We start from the raw sequence: 4,909 nt of genomic DNA, 5'->3' as shown, positions 1-4,909 counted from the left end.
TTCTGTCCTGACTAAAATGGCAGTCCTATCCACCAACCTTTCTATGTCATGGCTAAAAACATCAAACTCCGACTAATAGAGAAGTAAGGCATCTCCGACTCTTCATATTAATAGAAATGCATCAGCTTCAAACCAACACTTTTCTTAAATGTCATCCAGCACATACGTGTTCCTGGTGACGTGAAGAAATTCTTTGAGGGGACTGTGATCACTGCCCCTTTTTCTTCCATGATCTTAGATCTAGAAACCTCCGCCAGCGTGGTCTGAGGTTCATTAGGAATGTATTCTACTGTTCACCAGCCCCTCATCAACAGACTCTTTCTTCCATATCAAGTCAGCATACATAAACAAGGTTCCATCATAGATGTAAACTGCTTCAGCCAGTCTGTGTTTGTGTTGGACGGTCCATGGATGAAAACGTTGGAGGGATGACTGATTTCCCTGAAGAAAAACTGCTTCTTCCAGGCCGAGTTGCTGCCATCTGTACCTCAGTTCCCTAAAGCTTATATTTCCTCTCAAGTCTCCCCTCTCAGTGGCGCTAAATATAACCACCAACTGTGTTGCATTTTAACATCACAAATGCTGTTTTTGTGTCTTTGACAAAGATGTTCAGATGAATGGAGGAAACAGTGAAGATGACGGGACTGCAGATATATTTACCAGCATTTTATTTATTAACAGTGAAGAAAGCGCTGAAACGATGCCAACTCATGTGTTCCCCTGTTAGTGTTTAACTGCTATTTGTCTGCACCAGCTCTACTCATTAGCATTAGGCTGTGAATAAAGTAATAAGATCACTCTGAACTGTAGGCCTTAATCAGGCCACTCCTTCACTGTGACTGGAGAATACATGCTTAGTTATTTGGCATTACAGAGAGATAAATGATGTGGAGACCCCAGCAGGGGAACATGGGAAATGTGCTGACATGAGAGAACCTCTAGCTGCTGTTATGAGACTGAAGGCTTCCAGTCAGTTCTGCTGCTTCATCCTGTAGAGATAAAACCTGGAGAACATTGTTGGAGCATGTAGCAGCTGAACTTTCTGATAAGTTATACAGAGATAATTAAACACAGATGGATGTGTTTCAGGGTCTCCTGCTCTAACTGTTAATGTTGCTGTGGAAGAGCAGATGTTTTTCCAGAGTGGCTCCTTCAGTGGTGTTGGTGTTTGTGCTGCTACACATTAACACAACTACTGATGTGTTGATGTGCAGCATTATGGAATGTTGTTGGTCAGATGATGCTTGTTTCAACTGCTGTTGGTCTTTAAACTCACTACAGTATCTCACAGCATGATCAGAACTTCAGGAGGTGACAACAGGAGACATCCTCCACTCTGAGCTCTGGTACACCACCTCAGTCCAGCCTTCTTCACTCGCTACAGCAGCCCCTGTATCTCCATCCACTCCTCAAACATGGTGGAGAAGTTTGAAGACAACTTCACCGTAGTGGGTCTCATATGGGACAATGATCAGACCTTCCACAGGGAGGAGATCCAGAACCTGATCCAGAGGTGCTCAGAGAACAGCCTTGTTCTGAACACCAGCAAGACCAGGGAGATCCTGGTGGACTACAGGAGGTCCAGGAAGACTACAGGAGATCATGGTGGACTACAGGAGGTCATGGTGGACTACAGGGGGTCATGGTGGACAACAGGAGGTCATGGAGGACAGAGGACCTCTCCTCATTTAAGACAGCATCAGGTTCCTGGGTGTCCATATTACATCTGACTTGGTCCCCTGAACACAGCTCACCTGGTAAAGAAGAATCAACAAAGACTCTCATCTGTTCTGGTCTCTCCCCCAGCTCCTGATAAACTTCTACCAAGCCTCAGTAGAAACCAACCTCTGTCCAGCAGCTGCGCAGCTCAGGACAGAAAGGACTTATCCTGGGTGGTGAAACAGCACAAGGGATTGTGGGAAGTCCTCTTCCAGACCTGGACCAGACCGAGTCCAGAGGAAGACTCAACCCTGCCCACCGACTGTTGGTTCTGCTTATTCCTTATAAAGGCTACAGGGACATAAAAACTCTGACTACCAGACTGAAAACCAGTTTTTGTCCCCCTGAACACAAAGAGACTCATGATGTGGAGTAAAGAACTGAGTCTTCTCTGGACTGAACTTTACCTCCTGTAGGTGCTCCATGAACTCCAAACTGTACTGGAGTTCAGGATCACGGCCAATGACAGCAGTTCTTGCACCACGTTCATGAACTTCTATAGATGTTTTGGTGGTTTGGTCAGACTGTATCTCAGGCTTGTACAGACCATAGTAGACTAATGTTGAGCTCACTGCTGTTAGTTTTCTTCACATTTTAGGATTAGACCATTTAAAGACTATTGTAGTCCAGCCAGCTTCAGTTCTATCAGGCGTCTAATCAGTTAATTCTGTAGTTGGACTGTGGTGAGAAATGTCCCAGGGACTCCATTACATCTGTGTGATGGCTGTAAAACTGCAAAATATGGCTATTAAACATCATGTCTGAGATGACTTCATACAGTTTCAGTGATGCTGTTATCTGCTGCCATCCTGATGAGATGTCCACTGGATCAGACGTTCTTTGAGGACAAACTGAGGTGTGAAAGTGCAGCAGTGCTGGTGAAACAAATGTCAAGCACAAGCTTTTAATTTCCATTTGTAAGTCTGCATGTGTGAGAGCTGCACAGTGTGTGATGGGAAATATGAGGAACCTGCTGATGAGCATCATGTGATGCTGCTGAGAGCTCCTGGATAAAGAAGTAAGGGGACCTTTAGTAGAAAAAATGAAAAGAGAAGTCCAAACAAGACCTGAGACCAATAAATATCCCACGTCTATTCCACTGAATGAACAGATTTAGTTTAATTATGACTTTTAATGCCACTTTTAAACCTTTATTTCACAGCTACGATTATGACTATGGAGTTTTTACATAAATAAAATAAGTTAATAAACTATATTTAGTTGTTAATAGACAAATGCAAATGCAAAGGTAAAATACTACCAAAAGGTCAAAGATGTGTATATATATAACACACACACACATATATATGTGTGTGTGTGTGTGTCTGTGTGTGTGTGTGTGTGTGTGTGTGTGTGTGTGTGTGTGTGTGTGTGTGTGTGTGTGTGTGTGTGTGTGTGTGTGTGTGTGTGTGAATGTGTTATTTAGTTTTCAACACTTGAACACATTTAGTCAAGCAACAATTTCTGACTTTTAGTTTTTAACCTCTTAACATCTATCATTGTGAATTCTCATCATACCACATTCATTCAGACTGCGGATAGAGTATCCATTCACCCAATGCTGGTTTGTTCATATTTAATGCATACCAAAGAACCTTTCAAAGCACTGGTTTCTGGTAGGACTGGTCGGAGTGGGACGTAATTATTATATATCTGTTATTATTATATATCTGCTCTATGTGTAATAGATAAATTAACAATCTCCACTGAGTTTAGCATCAACTGGAAAACAGAAACACACAAAAAAGTTTTTTATTTAATTGTAAATAAATTCAGGCAGGTTAAAGAGTAATCGGTGTTCATTTACAGCTTTCTGTTCCTACTTTTGCTTCAGTTAAAGATCTGAACTCTGGAGACTTCCAGGTGTGAATACGTCAACATGCACTTACCTGGAAGGTGTAGAACTCACACAGACACAGACACAGACACACAGATACACACACACACACACACACACACACACACACACACACACACACACACACACACACACACACACACACACACACACACACACACACACACACACACACGCTCCTTACTGCCCCTGAGTGGCCTCCTGCCCCCTGTAGAGGGCAGCACTTTGCCAAAACCCCTCAGGCTGCATGTCTGCATCAGAGGAGAGCAAACAGAGACAGAAGATAGAATCAGGAGGGAGAGATGGAGGGAGGAGGAAGAGAAGGGGAGAGAAGAGATGAGGGAGGGAGGGAGGAGGTTGCAGCAGCTAAAGTGGCATTTCCAGAGCGCATGAACAGATCCCCCTCCTCTCCTCCATCCTATCCCCAGCCCCGGGCCTCATAAACTTGGACTTATGGCTGTGTTGCCAGCATAAATAAGTCCCTTTGATAGTTAGGAGGAAGTTATGACCCTCCTGGGTGTGGTGAGGGACAGTGGCAGGGCGGCGTCTGGTGGCGGCTCGCCCGGCGCCCCGTGGCTCTGATCCTGGTGCCGATTCAGGGCACGCTCTCTTCATTACCGCCGGCCACCGGGGACTTGTTTTTTCTGCAAGATTAATGAGTGCCGCGGAAATTCTCCAGCGCATCTCGATAATTAAGTCTTTGTTTATCAAAAAACAAGTTATATTAGGAGCAGGAAATTCACAGTAATTATTCATAATCCTAACAATTCAAGTGTAGCTACCTCATTTGCCTGTGTAATTCTGCTTTTTAATTTCTTGCATACATTTGCATATTAATTTTGCCCATCGGCTGCTGCTGGGGCCCTGACAGTTTCTCTTTTTTTACTCGTTCTTTTTTCCTCCCTCTCCTCGCTCTGCATGATGCTTTCATGGGGGGGGGGGGGGGGGGGGGGGGGTGCTCAGCCGGTTGGCATTTTGGGCTGGCTGTAATGATAAATTATGAATTTTTCTAATTTGATGCATAATGAAGTAACCCCTTCCCATCCGCTTCCTCCCTGACTCACTGATCCTTCCTCTCCGGCCTCACCACCACCAAACCCCCACCACCACCTCCCCACAGCTCCTCCACCAAACCCCCACCACCACCTCCACCATCTCCTCCTCACAGCTCCTCCACCATCTCCTCCAGCCATGTGGTCATTAGGGACAGAGAAGCCACGTCTCATCGGTGTCAAAGGCTGTCTAGTGGGAGGAGATCAGCAGCCAACGGCCGACATGGCATCCTGTTAAAAATAAAGCTTAGTGCAATAAGGAGTAACTGTCTATTGTGGA

Source organism: Acanthochromis polyacanthus, chromosome 1, assembly GCF_021347895.1.
Source record: "Acanthochromis polyacanthus isolate Apoly-LR-REF ecotype Palm Island chromosome 1, KAUST_Apoly_ChrSc, whole genome shotgun sequence".
Lineage (NCBI taxonomy): Eukaryota > Metazoa > Chordata > Actinopteri > Pomacentridae > Acanthochromis > Acanthochromis polyacanthus.
This window is presented reverse-complemented; position numbering follows the sequence as displayed.